The following is a 15,622-nucleotide window of genomic DNA, read 5'->3' on the forward strand; positions in this document are numbered from 1 at the left end:
TGTCATTTTGGCTCGTTGCGTAATCGCACATAATGGACTTAATAGACGGAAGTTGAAATTCCCAATCTCGTGTCGGAGTTAACCGCTTGTGTCTAGTCTGTGCTTTACGATTAGTTCACGGTAGTTTTTTCACACGAGAAATGGGTTGATTGTCATAATTAGCATCATTCAGAATATTTCATTGTATAGACAACTAGTAAGATGCACGTCAAATCGGTTGATTTTCATAATAAACTCTTCATTAAAATAATTTCTTTGCATATACAGAGCGAAAAGCGCGTGAAATCGGTTGATTTTCATAATTATCCTCATTCAAAATGATTTCGTTGCATAGCATAGACAATGAGTGTACTCTTTTGATCTATATAAACCTCTTCATTCAAAATATTCCTTTGCATAAACAGTGAGGAAAATGCATCTATTACTTCATAGTTTTATTTCTCTTTCCCACGATTAAAAAGTATGTGTGCGTGAACTGTCATCCTCACTGTCCTGAAAAACTTCATCGCCACGTATCTGTGCTCATTCGATAATCGTTTGCGGATTGTTATGAATTTGGAAAATTCTTCAGATTTTAAAAGAACGGAACTTTGAGAGATTGTATTATTAGTTTTATAACTTCATTATGCTTCATGTTAAGGATAGAAATGCAAACTGCAATTGAACATATTAAAGAGGATAGGCAGTTACTTCACCACCAAAAGGCTCCTCTTGATTCCAGAAAACAAAAGGTTCCTCTTAACTCTAGGAAACAAAAAATTCCTCTTAATTCAAGGAAACAGAAGGTTCCTGTCAATTGCAGAAAATAGAAGGTTTCTCTTAATTCCAGAAGGATTGCGCTACGTTGGAAGTGATCTGGAATCATTACATCACGTTTTCACGTGTTCGTCGTCTTCCAGATGTGCATAGAATCATGCATAGGACCACTAGAGTCTCTTTCTTCTCCTTTCGTGGAACTTTTCTTTCAAAGGAAAAGGGGACAGGGCCACATACATCCTCAAACGGTAATTAGCAAGTTTGTTTTATCGTCATTCAAACACTTTTATATATATATATATATATATATATATATATGTGTGTGTGTGTGTGTGTGTGTGTGTGTGTGTGTGTGTGTGTGTGTGTGTTTAAATGTTTTTGCTAAAAGTTTTTTATCAATGTCATGATGTTTGTAAACGTTGTGAAAACATTCCTAGTTCAGTCTCAGATGATAATATTTGAAAAACGTTTATATCAAATTTTTCCATTATTTACACACTTGAATCCAAAAGTGAACATAGAAAAAAAACATGTATATATCCCATAAATGAATAACTAAAAAAAATATTGGGAAAAATTCTTATTGATTAAAGTGTTCAATCCGCATATTTGAATTCAACACATCAATATGAGCAGGAATTAGTTCAATGCGAGCTTTTAACAAAGAATTATTTGATATATTTATTCGAGGCAATATAACAAATAATTTAACCTGACAGAAAAGTGGAATAATTTTATTTACACGCGGCAAAAACAGTGATACCATATCATTCAATAGGATAAATCACCGTATTCTCCTATGGCATAAGTTCTCATACAACCAGACGCAAAATACTTAAGAGTGTATTATTATTATTATTATTATTATTATTATTATTATTATTATTATTATTATTATTATTATTATTATTATTATTATCAATATTAACTAAGCTACAACCCTTGTTGTAAAAGCAAGATGACATAAGCCCAAGGACTCAAGTAAGGAAAAATAGCTCAGTGAGGAAAGGAAATGAAAAAATAAATAAACTGATCCTGTTGGTTCTGTAGTGAGTAGGGTTCCCCTGTGTGATAGGCTCAGGAAAACATCCCTTAAAGGCTTAAAGTAAGGAATCGTATTGACACTAAATAACCTTTTCAGGTTGTTACCTCATGACATGTTGTGCAACTTGTATAACAGTTTTTTATTACATCTCTTTAATTTCATGGTAAGAATGAAAATGAATAGTTAATGTACCGTGATGGATGTAGGGAGGGGGCTAGAGATATCTGCGTTATTATGCCTTTCGGAATGTAACAGTATTGTTATTCTACGTAGTTGTTACTAACAATATATGTCATACCTTGATACATATTAATTATATTTTGATTTCATTAAAAGCTAATTGAATATTACATCAAATAACTGTGTAATTACTTCATAGTCATGATATCCTGGTTATACTTATATTTATGGAAATAATGCTGATGAGTGTTCAACAAAATGTTAGATAAACTAATTGCTGGCAATTGTTTTTATTTTTCTAATTTACTTGATGACTGTAGCCTAATCCTTCATCAGACAGCCTCATTGAAAAATTTGAAGTTGCCTGCATTGAAGAAATCGTTCCCAAACTTGATCTCAAAAACTTGGATATTTGAATAGACGCATCCTTTGATTTAAATTCCATGGAGTCACTTGTTGCAATTTGATGCATATTATGGCTCCGGTGAATGGCATAAGCTATAATGATTGAGAATGCCTCCATTTTTTTCATTCGCATGTCGAACTGTGGTTTGTGAGTTCCAGGTAGAATATTATATATATAATATATATATATATATATATATATATATATATATAGATATATATATTAATTACAGTTTTCCCTTCGTTGATACTAATCCTATCTCTTGATTTGGTAATTCACACTTCGGAGACACTTGCGTGAACAAAAACCATTTTCACTTTCCTGTTTTAATGTTCTGTTTAACCATATTAATCTGTTTTTGACAATAGAGAAATCTTTTTTGCCTGAATTTTTTTTTCTTTTTCTTGACAAGAAACAGCGATTGCCTGCGACGCAAGTCTTCATGCATCACGGCAACGAGACTTTTATAATACATAATTATTAATAAATTTGACAACGAAAATTTAAAGAAATTGTGATTAGCAATACCTTTAAAGACAACGAATATTTCAAAAAAAAAAATGTATTTTACAATAACTTTAAGATTTGTCATCTGGATACTCGGCCGAAATTCATGTTAAAATGACTCGTACATTCTCACAATCTCTTCTGTACTGTGTTTAATAATACCTTTAAAGACAACGAAAATTTAAAAGAAAAAAAAAAGAAATTTAACAATAACTGTAAGATCTCTCCTCTGGATACTCTTAAAAAATTCATGTTAAAATTACTCGTAAAGTCTCACAATCTCTTCTGTGCTGTATTTAACAATACCTTTAAAGACAACGAAAAAAAAAGATATTTAACAATAACTATAAGATCTCTCCTCTGGATACTCTTCAAAATTTCTTGTTAAAATTACTCGTAGATTCTCACAACCTCCTCTGTACTCTTGCTAATTTGTGTGTTCCGTGCCTGGTCTACTCGGCTAATTTAAAATGACGCAGTACATTCGATTAAGAAGTCTGGTGAACGGAAACTGCGCATTCCGTCTCCTTGTTTGTCTGGCTGAAGGAATATCATATGATACTCTAATTATATTGCTAAGCTTTCTGAGAACTTGACTCTCATTACAACTTGACGGCTGACGCAGTAGGAAACTAATATTCAAGCGCACCGATCATTATAATCTTATTTGTAAAATTTATAGTCTATAACGACACGACGGACTCTAGATGAATAAATTTTGGGTACTTTACTTTTTTTTAAAGTGTTTCTACTTTTTAAGGGATGTTTCTACCATTTTAAGGGGTGTTTCTACCTTTTTAATAGGTGTTCTACTTTATGTGTGTTTCTACTTTAAGGGGGATGTTTCTACCTTCATAAGTGGTGATTTTACTTTTTAAGGGTGTTTCTACCCTTTCAAGTGGTGTGTTTACTTTTTAAAGGTTGTTTCTACTTTTTAAGGGGTGTTTCTACTTTTTAAAAGGTGTTTCTTTTTAAGGGGTGTTTCTACTTTTTAAAGTGTGTTTCAGCATTTTAATGGGCGTTTCTACTCTTTTAAGGTGTGTTTCAGCATTTTAAGGGGTGTTTCTATTCGTTTAAGGTGTGTTTCTATCTTTTTAAGGGGTGTTTCTACTTTTATTAGGTGTGTTTCTACCTTTTTCAGTGTGTTTTTTTTTTTTTTACTTTTGAAGGGGTGTTTCTATCTTTGGAAGGGGTGTCTCGATCTTTTTTAAAAGGGGTTTTCTGCTTTTTAAGTGGTGTTTCTACTTTTAAGGGGGTGTTTATACTTTTTTTGGTGTGTTTCAACTTTTTAAGGGGTGTTCATGCTTTTCAAGGTGTGTTTCTACTCTTTAAGGGGTTTCTAACTTTTTTAAAAGGTGTTTCTGCCTTTTAAGAGGCGTTTCTACTTTTTAAGGGGTGTTTCTACTTTTTTAAGGTGTGTTTCTACTTTTTAAGGGGAGTTTCTACCTTTTTTTAAAAGGGTGTTTCTACCTTTTAAGAGGCTTTTCTACTTTTTAAGGGGTGTTTCTACTTTTAAGAGGTATTTTCCTGGTCCGATCATAGGGCCTACAATCGAATCATTGACAAGAAAGTCTTCAGCTTCTTGGAAGTCTCAATATCTTCATTCATTCGAAATTCTAGTGAGAGCTTGTTGTATAGTCTTGGGGCCTCATATTTGAAAACTCTAGAACAGTGGTTCCCAAACTTATTTCTGTCATTTCCCATGCACCTAGTTTAACCATCCAGATTCCCTCCCCTCCCTTCATGGGTTTGAGGGAGAGTAGTCAAACACACTGTGCCTATTACTAATTTATTTTGATAATGTACCAATACACAGATAAACATTTAGTTACATCTAGTAGACAGTGTAATTATAATCCCTCTGGTAGCTTCAAATTTCCCCATGTAGGCACTGTAATTAGTTCTCCCTGGTAGCTTCAAATTTCCCCAACCTTGGGAAATACTTCCGTAGAACCCACAGTAGTGGTATACATCGCTTTCCTCGAACCAAACCAAACGAAGCATTTGTAGAAAATGACTTGTGTCCTGCGCAATTTGTTGTGGGGTCATTGTTAGTGGTATCGTAATTGCATCCACACAGGGGGTGTGGGAGGTGGGTGTGGGGTGTTGGAGTCCGAAAGGAGCGTTCTAACAGATGTTAAGGAACTGAGATAAGTGTTGATGGCTGTAATAAAAGAGAAGACGTTTGATGTCGCCCCATAAATTCTTGAAGGGTGTCGACCGGCCCTGATAGGAAGTTGCAGTTTGGCCCATTATGGGGTCTTATATATTTAGGTGGAATGCAACTGCTGGCTGGTGCATTTTATTTTTCATTCTATTTATTTGGACTCTCTCTCTCTCTCTCTCTCTCTCTCTCTCTCTCTCTCTCTCTCTCTCTCTCTCTCTCTCTCTCTCTCTGTATATATATATATATATATATATATATATATATATATATATGTGTGTGTGTGTGTGTGTGTATATGTATACATATATGTATATGTATATATATATATATATATATATATATATATATGTATGTATGTATGTATGTATGTATGTATGTATGTATATGCCACGATCTTATTTACTTACTTTATTTTAAGGGATGTTTTTCTGGTCCTATTATCTCTCTCTCTCTCTCTCTCTCTCTCTCTCTCTCTCTCTCTCTCTCTCTCTCTCTCTCTCTCTCTCTCTCTCATTTTACTTTACTCTAAGGGCTGCCTTTCCAGTTTTATATTGTAAAGGAACCCTACCCTCTACAGGACCTTTCGTAATTCATCTTATCGTATACATCCCAAAACATTCAGCATTTCACACCGCATGTGACTTGTTTATTGTCAAATCTACATTATCGAAGCACTTGGTAAACAAAAAAGTCTCCAGTTTCCTCTTGAAAGCCTCCATATCTTCAGTCTTTCGGGTGCCTGGTGGGAGCTTATTGTATTTTAACAATCACCTCTGAAAATCTGTTTTACTAGGTATATGAATATGTTGAAAATATTTGTATCAAGTGTAAATCACTGCATTACTTTTGCAGTTTCATAATCAACTTAATATCATTAGCTTTTCCTACAGTATCCAAAGAATTCATAATAATGTGAGCGATGGGTGAAATCAATAGATTAATAAGTTTGTCAGTGCCTCAAGGATTATTATTATTATTATTATTATTATTATTATTATTATTATTATTATTATTATTATTATTATTATTAGCTAAGCTACAACCCTAGTTAGAAAAGCAGAATGCTATAAGCCCAAGGGCTTCAAAAGGGAAAAATAGCCCAGTGAGGAAAGGAAATAAGGAAATGAATAAACGATATAAGCTAATGTTATTTGATGCTAAGACTTTCAAGGGATGTTCACGCCAGTCTTCCCACTTGAAAACACTGGCTTTTAGTATTAAACTATTTTTGTAGCTAATTCATTGGTTTCATGCTATTCTTGTTCATTCTTACAGCTATTGGTGGTGAGTGGTGAATTTCCCCATTTTGGATTCAGTGACATTATTTAATTTTTAAAGCAAAATATGTGCATACAGATATTTTGAAATGTTTTCTGATAATTGTAAATATATATATATATATATATATATATATATATATATATATATATATATGTATATATATATATATACATATATAAATATATACATACATACATACATACATACATATATATATATATATATATATATATATATGTGTGTGTGTGTATATATATGTATGTATGTATTTATATATACGTATATGTATGCATGTGTGTGTATATATTTGTATATGTAAGCATGTATTTATTTATATTTATATTTATATATAAAATATATATATATATATATATATATATATATAGAGAGAGAGAGAGAGAGAGAGAGAGAGAGAGAGAGAGAGAGAGAGAGAGAGAGAGAGAGAGAGAGAGAGAGAGAGAGAGAGAGTTTCCTAAAATTCAATTCCAACTTTTAATTTCATTTTTAGCCTTTAATTTACTTTAATAATTTTGCCTTGATCTTAGATTAAGATGAAGAATTTCCAATCCTTTTATGTTTTGGCTTGGGCATATATATATATATATATATATATATATATATATATATATATATATATATATATTTAATGTTTCAGCCTTGACCTTTGAATTAAATTTTACTTCTTTCTCTCCTTTTCGCTTGATCCTTGGTTGGCATTCAACCTTGAACCTTGTTTGAGTTTTCAGTTTTAAACCTTGTTCGAGTTTTCAGCCTCTAACCTTGTTTGAGTTTTAGCCTTTTAACCTTGTTTGAGTTTTCAGTCTTGAACCTTGTTTGAGTTTTCAGCTTTAAACCATACATTGCCTTAATGTAACAGTGACCTTTATCTTAGAAAATTATTTAGTAAATTCTTTACTTATATTTTCTTTTCTATAAGTCTTGGAAAGTGGTTCTGTCCTAGTCTCGACAGAAAAGATAAAAATGGTCTTTTTTAAAGGATTGCAAGCTCATCTAGACTTCCTGTAATGACGTCTCTGTTTTAGTTTGATGAAATTTAAAATATAAAAAATTCGTAGAGATTTCGATTTTTTTTCTAATGGTCTTAAGACTTCAGATTTGTATCTATTAAGGTGTTATTTATCGTCTTAGTCTATTTTTGTAAATAGGATTTATATCATTATTGGAAAATAAGTTGATCTCATTTTCCAAACTGGTATAATTACCTCCGCCAACGAAGTTGGAAGGAGGTTATGTTTTCGCCGCTGTATGTGTGTTTGTTTGTTTGTGAACAGCTTCCTGGCCACAATTTTAATCGCAGAGTAATGAAAATTGCAGGGATTAACATATGTATAAAACTGAAAATGGTTGATTTTTGGAAGGTCAAGGTCACGGTTAAGAAGAATGTCCAATTCATGTAATCAGCCATAAGTTTGGACATCGCTGTCACAGACTTCAAACGTGGTTCATATTTGAGTGTAAGAAAACCCACGCCAATTAATACATGTTAAGGTTAAAGGTCGAGCAAAAGGTTGAGAAATGAGCTGCCGCGGCGGAGGTCTGCGCTCTACTGAGTGCCCCTCTAGTTGCCTTTTATCCCAACCAGATTATGCGTAAACATGATCCTTATCAACCCAGACTATTATCAAGATGAAAACTCCTATAATGTATAACCTATTCTACCTTATTTCTCTTCTTGTTATTTTGAATTTTGTATAGTTTATATACGAAAGATTAGTTTATTTTAAAGTTGTTATTGTTCTCAAACTTCTCTTGTAGTTTATTTCCTTTCCTCATTGGGCTATTTTCCCTGTTGGATCCCTTGGGCTTATAGCATCCAGCTTTTCCATCTAGGGCTGTAGCTTAGCTAATAATAATAATAATAATAATAATAATAATAATAATAATGATGATATAAGTGACAATAAGAAGCTTAGGCTAAAACATAAAAGGGTGAATTACATGTAATCATTTGTATGTGGTTTCGCCAAATGACTTTGAATACCCTTCTGAGGCTTCTTGTATTCTCGGGGAAAGTAAAATCCTGTGTTTTATGAAAGATCTAATTTAATTTTGTTATTGTTCTTGAAATGTTTTATTTTGATTGTTTATTACTTTGATTTTAGTTATTTATTTCCTAGTTTTCTTTCCTCATTGGGCTATTTTTTCCATTTGGGGCCCTTTGGCTTATAGCATCTTGTTTTTCCAACTAACGGTATACTATAGCTTAACTTGTTATAATAATAATAATAATAATAATAATAATAATAATAATAATAATAATAATAATAATAACTAGAAGACGATTTATACCTGCCGTGTGTTTTGCCCAGTTGCTACTTGTGTGTCCTCGGTGTTTACATCTAATGCACTGGCTAAGCTGGCTTTCAACTATTAAGGTAATCGCCGTTTCCTGCATTAATGCCTTCTATTAGACCCTAACAATCTTGGAAGTAATCTCTTAATCGTTTACACGTGGAGTTTGTCAATGTTTGTTCGTCGGTTTCTTCTTTTGCTGCTGGTTGACTCGGGGGAAATTCAAAAGTTCAAAACTTGCAGCGAATGTATGTTGAACAGGCAGATATAAGTCTCTCTGTATAGTTTATAAATGAAAGATCTATTTTGAGTTTACTGTTCATGAAAGATTTTATATTGTTCATAACTTCAATTGTAGTTTATTTATTTATTTTGTTTTCCTCACTGGACTATTTTTCCCTATTGAAGCCCTTAGGCTTATAGCATACTGCTGTATCAACTATGGTTATAGCTTAGCCAATGATAATAATAATAATAATAATAATAATAATTGAGGGTCCTCTTGTTTTTCTTTAATAGTGCTTCTCTATTTCTTTATTTCCTATCCTCACTGGGCTATTTTTCCATGTTTGAGTCATCGGACTTTATAGCATCCTGCTTTACCAACTATGTCTGTAGCTTAGCAAGTAATGATAATACTAATTGAGTGTCATTTTGTTTTTTCTTTAATAGGTGCACATGTACTCTTGTTTGTGTCACGCTTTCGTAACCACGCTAATTCCTGCCGAAGGTATAAAATGATTGGAAGTCGGATATTCGAGTAATGTTAATATCAGGTAATGGAAAATGTCAAAGTCCGAAATGATTATGATACTTAGCCTCCTATTTATCCCCTTTTTTGTATTATTAACCTTAAACTTTTAAGTGAATGATTGGCGAGCGATTTATACCTAGGGATATCATCAACCTGAAAAGTGTTACTAATTTATTTACTGCGGAAAACGCTCATGAAATCAAAGGGTGTAGCTAAAGCTTAATTAAATTTCCAATATCAAAAATATTATGGTATTTAAGGATAGATGTATTTTCTTTAAAACACGTATGCTTGCTTACACTTGTTGTATGTAAAAACATTTGTGTAATGTGCTAAAACCCAAAGGCTCATAAGTACTTATGTGTTGCTAGATTTGCTCGTGACTGCATTATATCCACACGCAATTTGTGTGTGTATATATATATATATATATATATATATATATATATATATATATATATATATATGCACCCACATAATTATAGATATATGCATATATATGTATATATATATATATATATATATATATATATATATATATGTATATATATACATATAAATATGCACACACATATAAATATATATATATATATATATATATATATATATATATGTACATATGTATATGCACACATATAATAATAGATATATGCATACACATATATATATATATGTGCATATATATATGCATATATATATATATATATATATATATATATATATATATATATATATGTATATATATATGTATATCTATATATATATCTATATATATATATATATATATATATATATATATATATATATATATATATATCCAAAGGAAACAGAAAAGTGAAAGATCTTTCCTATTCTATGTGGATTTTATGCAGATATATATATATATATATATATATATATATATGTATATATATATATATATATATATATATATATATATATATATTATATATATATATATATATCTGTATATATATAGATAGATATATGTATATATATATATATATATATATATATGTGTATATATATATGCATACATATATATATATACATATATCTATCTATATATATATATATATATATATATATATATATATATATATATATATATATATATGTATGTATATATCATCCGAAGAAATCTTGATTAGCTTAATAAGAACAATCTGTCACAGAAATCAGACGTGTTTGAAAAATGGCAATTTGAGTTTTTTCTATACATTTTTTTATTTCTTTTATAGCCCCGTAATTCGTTCCGCGCGGCAAGTGATGCAAGATAGACTTGTCAACAAAATGGGTTGAATAACTCCTGATGCTCTTTATTCAGTAGCTGGACATTCTCTTCAGTAAAAATCCTTTTAATGTTGATAATGTTCAGCAACTCGCAATTTGAAAATCCGCACTGAACCAGTTTTTTGCCTTCCATTAAGTGGAGCTTCATGTATCAATCTTATCCTTCGAGCGATTTTCATGGACGGAAGTGTATATGCTTAGGCGCAAGTAACGTATATCATGTGAGTAAACATAATTGCGTTCAGAGTGCAAGTTTTGTAGAATATTGTCATTTCCCTATTACTTTTTCTTTTACCGAAGTCTATTATCACCTCCGCCAACGAAGTCGGAAGGAGGTTATGTTTTCTTACCTGTTTTTGTGTTTGTTTATGAACAGCTTCCTAGCCACAATTTTAATCGTAGAGTATTGAAACTTGCAGGGATTAACAGTTATGTATAAAGCAGGAAATAATTAAATTTTGGAAGGTCAAGGTCAAAAGTCAAGCAAAATTTCCAATTCACGTAATTAGTCATAAGTTTGGACATCGTTGTCACATTAACTTGAAACTTGGTTTATATTTGAGTGTACGAAAATCCACGCCAATTGATACATGTTAAGGTCAAAGGTAAAGGTCGAGCCAAAGGTCGAGAAATAAGCTGCCGCAGCGGAGGTCTGCGCTCTACAGAGTGTCACTCTAGTTTATAGTTGCTTTTCCTTGTTATTATTTTATTATTAATATTATTACTAGCTAAGTTGAAACCCTACTTGGAAAAGCAGGATGCTCTAAGCCCAAGGACTCTGCATGGCAGTTCACATTATGCGGCTCACTAGCCTACCACATGCGAAATTTCTCTTCACCTCACCTCTGCTACTAACATATTGTTAACATGATCATTAACCTGTTAGCGCACACCTGTCCACGTGATTGCTATTGTGTATGTGAACACACATTGACAGAGCTGGCCTTAAGTTCTAATATTTTCATGCACGTTTTCCTCAAACAAACTTTTATACCAGTTTGTGGAACTTATCTTCTCATTCACCACTCACAACTGCATTACCTGCGTATCAGCAATTCCTCACTCCCTCCACAGTCCCTTGTATGCATATCTTATTTTATTCAGGTAATAACGAGGTGGCCTTATAAAAACAAAACATTTCCCTGGAACCTGCCCCCTTGTGCATATTAAGTGCTGTGGTCTGGATGCATTTAAAATCTCGCCGTGTTCAGTTCATGATTTCTGTTAGAGCACCTCCAAATTATCCTTAATAGTTCACATTTTCATTCTGTTCATATAAAAGAACGTATCTCCCCCCACCTCGTCTTGGAATAACACCATTTAATTTACATGCGTTTGAATTTTGTGAAGAGAGAAAATTATGCATACAAGAACACTTTTGGCTTTAAACTTTGGCTGAAGATTATTACGTTCTTCGTTGCCTGTAATTAGAAGAGGGACCCTCCACGTGTGGATTTGCTGTATATGTTTTTCCCTTTTAGTGTGTCGCCCCTCAGAAGAGATAAAATATACACAAGAGTTACTTCAAGCGGCGTCCTTTGATCCATGTTTTATTTTGACAAATTGCACTTAATTTGACAAATTACTAAAACCATCTGTGAGTACTGTTTCGCAATATTGGTTTAAGCGGGCAACATTTTAAAAGCCAGAATTTGTCCATGTTATACGAAGAAAATTATATGTAGGAATGTGAACTTTAATTACAAATGTTACGGTAGGACTCCGGGTGTGCAGTCGATCGCTTTCCGAATATATATTTACATAATTTTGAAGGTCTCAGTGGTCTTGGACATATGGTATGATTTTCCCGTACTTGAAAATACAGCAGTAAGTACTTTTTAACTGAGTAGCTAAGAATGTGTCAAATAGAAATTCTAAAGTTATACTTTTAGTGTTTGTGTGTGTGTGTTCTGTACAGTAAATCCCTTTAACTAATTAGTTAAGAAAGTGTCAAATAGGAATTCTAAAGAAGTTATAGTTCTAGCGTTTGTGTATGTTCTGTACAAGAGTTAAAGAGATGGCTAATTGATGACCCTTTTCTTTGAATTAAATCTGCATTTATCATTAACTATTTAGCATTCATCCCAAAGCCACTAAGATTCAAATCCATGAGATACCAAATCTGCATTCATCATTACCCATTTGCATTCAAATCCATGAGATACTCGGCAGCAATTTTTCTTAATTATTGTCCTCATTAGTCATTCACAGAACAGTTATTTAGCACGTAGTCTGCCCTGTCTCTCTATCTTTCTCCCTCCGCAAATCGTTTGAAAGCCAATAACTCATCCTTTATCACCATTCAACGCTGATCGCAAGACGTCGGCTGCGGGGATCCTTATGAATATTTCGGCATTGGCCCACGACGATCGTAATGGCTTACCCCCCGTGAATAAATCAAACATGAAAGGAACGCGCAAGCGACAGTGGCCAACAGAAGGCGCAGCGCAGAGTCGTTCGCAGCGCTTGCTTGAGCACTCTTGTAATAAGAGTTGGAGAACATAATGATATGTTATTAGATGGTAAACGGCGTTATTATTTGACTCTGCAAACCGCCGTCAGGAGAGACTAATGCCGGAACGATTGTTACAAGCGCAATAATTAGCTAATTACTGGGTGATTACAAGAGCGGATAATTTTCCATCTTGTCACTGCCACCTACTTATGGGTTAATTGCAGGAACTGCCTCCTTGGAACTGTGCTTTATGTCAGCCGCATTTAACTGCCTTTTCTGTTCGTAACGACGGTTCGAGTGCTTTTTCCTTTCTTCCTGTCAGCACCCAGGCGGAAAAAGGACTGACGATTGCATGCATCTTTTGCTGACGGCACAAGAAGAAGGAAGAATAGGAAAGGGAGTGATTTTGAATGTCGTGAAGATCCGGTAAGATGTCCACATTGGCCTTTTTAATGGGTCTGATGTTTTTTTTTTTGAGTATCCTATCAGTTTTGCTATTGCTTAATACCTCCGCCAACGAAGTTGGGAGAAGTTATGTTTTCGCTTCCCCCCCCCCCCGTTTGTATATGTGTGTTTGTTTATGAACAGCTTCCTGACCACAATTTTAATCGTCGAGTAACGGAACTTGCAGGGATTAACTGTTATGTAAAAAGCTGGAAAGGTCAAACTAGCAAAATGTCCAATTCACGTCATCGGCCATAAATTTGGGCATCGTTGCCACAGTGACTTGAAACTTGGTTTATATTTGAGTGTATGAAAATCCACGCCAATTAATAAATACATGTTAGGATCAAAGGTTAAGGTCAAGGTGGAGAAATAAGCTGCCGCGGCTGAGGTCTGCACTCCACTGAGTGCCCCTCTAGTTTCTTGTTCTGTTTTGAATGTCGTGAAGATTTGGCAAGACGTCCACAATGATGTTTTTTGATGAGCCAAAAGATCTTTTTTTTTTCGTATTACCATGGGTCCACGTTATTTTTGCAACTGGCTATTTCTTGTTCTGTTTAGCAAAATAAGAAGCTGCTGTGTTACAGAACGGTGAAAGTATGCATGGAACTTTTGCTGACGGCACAAGAAAGGAATAAAATGAAAAGGAGTTATTTTAAATGGGAAGATATGGTAAGATTTCCACAATGCTGTATATTTTCATGAGCTAATTCTTTTTAGTTTCTATAAGGGGTCCCCCTCAGTTGTGCTTCTTCATATTTTTCGTTCTTTTGGGGGGGAAATCCGAAGGTGCTGCCCGTACCGTGATAGTCTTCGTTCACCTTTTGGTACAATCATCACGAGTCAGAAGAAACACGTTTAATGACACACTTCCTCACTTGACTTTTCATAAGGGTCTGTGAAATAGGCAATGTTAGACCATCTCTCTCTCTCTCTCTCTCTCTCTCTCTCTTCTCTCTCTCTCTCTCTCTCTCTCTCTCTCTCTCTCTTTCTCTCTCTCTCTCTCCTCTCTCTCTCTCTTTCTCTCTCTCTCTCTCTCATCTCTCTCTCTCTCTCTCTCTCTCTCTCTCACACACACACACACACACACACAAACTTGAAAGATTAATTTTGAACGGTAACGCGAAAACGTGTCGTGGTGATTGGCGTATTAAACATACTGTCTGTTCATATTTGCACTCGTTAGTGTCATCATTTTGAATAGGGTCCATTACCTAACCCATTAGTTCAATCACTTTCTCATTCGTCTTAGAATAATGTACAAACTTAGTTTAGGTAAATATTATGTGAGAGAGAGAGAGAGAGAGGAGAGAGAGAGAGAGAGAGAGAGAGGAGAGAGAGAGAGAGAGAGAGAGAGGTTTGAAGATTCTTTTTTTCTCTAAGTTACTGAGAGAGAGAGAGAACTATAATTTTGCAACCAGTTTGACAAATACAGGAGACTATTTTTATTCATGCGTATATGTGAAGATCTGTTAGTTTACTGTTAGTTTATTTTCACTGTATTATCTAATTCTGTAGTTTATACCGCTCCTCCCATCTCTTCCACCAAATAAAGCTCAAGGAACACTCATTCACCTTACAGACTTTACCTTCAGGCCAGTTTTCTTGGTCCTGTCACACAAGAGACCCTACGCACTACAGGACCAACAAGATTTGTTTGTCGTATACTGTACATTCTTAGGTATTTAAAGTACAGTATCACACAGCGCATTCCGAGTTAATTGTGAAATCCACATTATCGAAGCAATTAGAACACAAGGTCTTCAGTATCTTCTTGAAAATCTTAATATCTTCGATCGTTCGAATGTCCAGTGGGAGCTTGTTGTATAGTCTTTGGGCGCCTATTTGAAAGATCTAGAACCAAAAGAATGAGAAATGCCAAAAATTTGTTTTATGATACTCTTAAAAGTCGTGAAATGTAATTTATTTAATCTTAGTGACTTTGAAAACTTCTAATGGATGCTGAAAGTCACCAAGATCAAATTGATTAACATTTCACGACTTTTAAGAGCATCATAAAA

At 33.5% G+C, this 15,622-nt stretch overlaps 1 protein-coding gene across 2 annotated transcripts in view; it reads left to right on the plus strand.

Annotated features, from left to right (window-relative positions):
- L (zinc finger protein Lobe) overlaps nucleotides 1–15,622 on the plus strand; it is an 855,071-nt gene that overhangs the window by 519,615 nt on the left and 319,834 nt on the right. The gene's annotated exons all lie outside the window — the stretch shown is intronic.

This window comes from Palaemon carinicauda, chromosome 13, assembly GCF_036898095.1.
Source record: "Palaemon carinicauda isolate YSFRI2023 chromosome 13, ASM3689809v2, whole genome shotgun sequence".
Taxonomy (NCBI): domain Eukaryota; kingdom Metazoa; phylum Arthropoda; class Malacostraca; order Decapoda; family Palaemonidae; genus Palaemon; species Palaemon carinicauda.